Below are 1,713 nucleotides of genomic sequence, written 5' to 3' on the forward strand. Positions count from 1 at the left end.
CTGAGTCAGTGAATGAACAAGCATCTCAGCACTAGCAGGGGTCTCCACACAGCTGCTCCAGCACCCAGGGCTGCATCGGGATAGGTCCATGTAGCTTCTCCTTGGGGATGTCTTGTAGGAAGTCAATCTTGCAAGCTGAAGCAGGGAACTGCTAAGGCAGCTGCCCCCGGTGTGACCATCACAAAACAAGAGACCGGAGACAGGCTACCGCTGCCAACTGCTCAGAAAGGGGTTGCGTGGAAAGGTCCTGGATAGAGTGGGAGATAGTTTGGAACACAACTCGAAATCATAAGAGAGCAAGCTCACAAATAGAATCGAGCCTACTGGAGCCCAGAGCCTATGGCCCTTGGTCATCGTTCGGGTCTGGAACCAAACTCACCTCAAACAACAGCAGACAAGTACTAGACATGTTTGTAAAGTGAACGATAACACTACTGAGTTGCATGTGCTTTAGAATCATGGACCAATTGGTATTATCATGGGGGCAGCATTTATCCAAGGACAAAGTTCAGAAGGGTTAGGAAGAATGGTGAATTAAAGACAAGACACCCCAGGAGGCAATGGGATGGGTAAGGAATGTTACTATGCAAGGCTTGCAACCAGGGAGATGAAACAGAATATGTATGAATTGTTCAATATAAAATGGCAAACTTCTCTGTAAACCTTCACCCAGTTCCCAAGAAAAAGTTTTTAGAGAAATCTAAAATTCTTGCTTCCATAGTTCTGAGGTTTATTCACTACAATGGTAGTAAATTTCTATAGATCTTCAAGTCTTGAAATTGTATCATGGAAGATGACTTTGTACCATGGCCTGATGGGGATGAAATGCATGCATGTTTAACATCTCACCCATAATCGTGCTGTATGTAGATTTAAAGTCACTTTCTAGACGTGCCTTACAGAAATCTAAGACTTTCACGCAACTCAGATTTTTAAATACCTGCCACTCTAGGATGTATGCAGCCTTTCACCGAACTCACTCTAACAATTCCTAAGGATATAGGAGCTAATAACAATATTGTTTTTGCAACTTTTTAAATTTTTAAAAAACTTCTCAAAAGACAAATGACAAACAAGAAAACAAAATACTTCAACTCATCAGAGAAAGCTAACCTCTCTAGGATATTGAGAAGGGAGGGAGGGAGGGAGGGAGGTGAGGGATGGGAGGAGGTGGAAGAGAACTACATATACGGGAGGGTTTCATTGGATAGTTTTGTTATTTCATTTCTTGAGATGGACCGTGTAAATCCATACAGTATGTTTCTCTAAAAAACAAAAAAACCCAATCCCTCCAGATTTCTTATCCCTCAAATCGAGATAGTGGTCTGAGCAGCTAAAAAAAAAAGGAGGAAAAGTAAAACTGAAGTGACTTCGTATCTTTAGTGACAAACAAGTTCATCTCAAATGACAAAAAAGAAACTTAATCTCTCTGATAAATGAAAGTTTATTGATTAGAAACAATCTCAAATTATTGTAAAGGGGATTTTTTTAAAAATTCTCTCCTTTCTATTAGACTGAGGTCTGTCTCTCTATCAGTTGTATATGGCTATTGTTGATGGATCGTTGCTTGGTATCTGCCCTCGTCTTGTGCAGTTAATTATCTGTATTGGGAAATTGGGTTTGAGGGAAATACGAACATGATGACTTGGGGACACTAAGGGAGAGGGAGGAGGAAACGGAAATCAACACCAGTGTGTAAAAACAGCGGGGGGG

The sequence above is a fragment of the Echinops telfairi genome, unplaced genomic scaffold (genome assembly GCF_000313985.2).
Source record: "Echinops telfairi isolate 266 unplaced genomic scaffold, ASM31398v2 ScPeMD7_12;HRSCAF=54, whole genome shotgun sequence".
Classification (NCBI taxonomy): domain Eukaryota; kingdom Metazoa; phylum Chordata; class Mammalia; order Afrosoricida; family Tenrecidae; genus Echinops; species Echinops telfairi.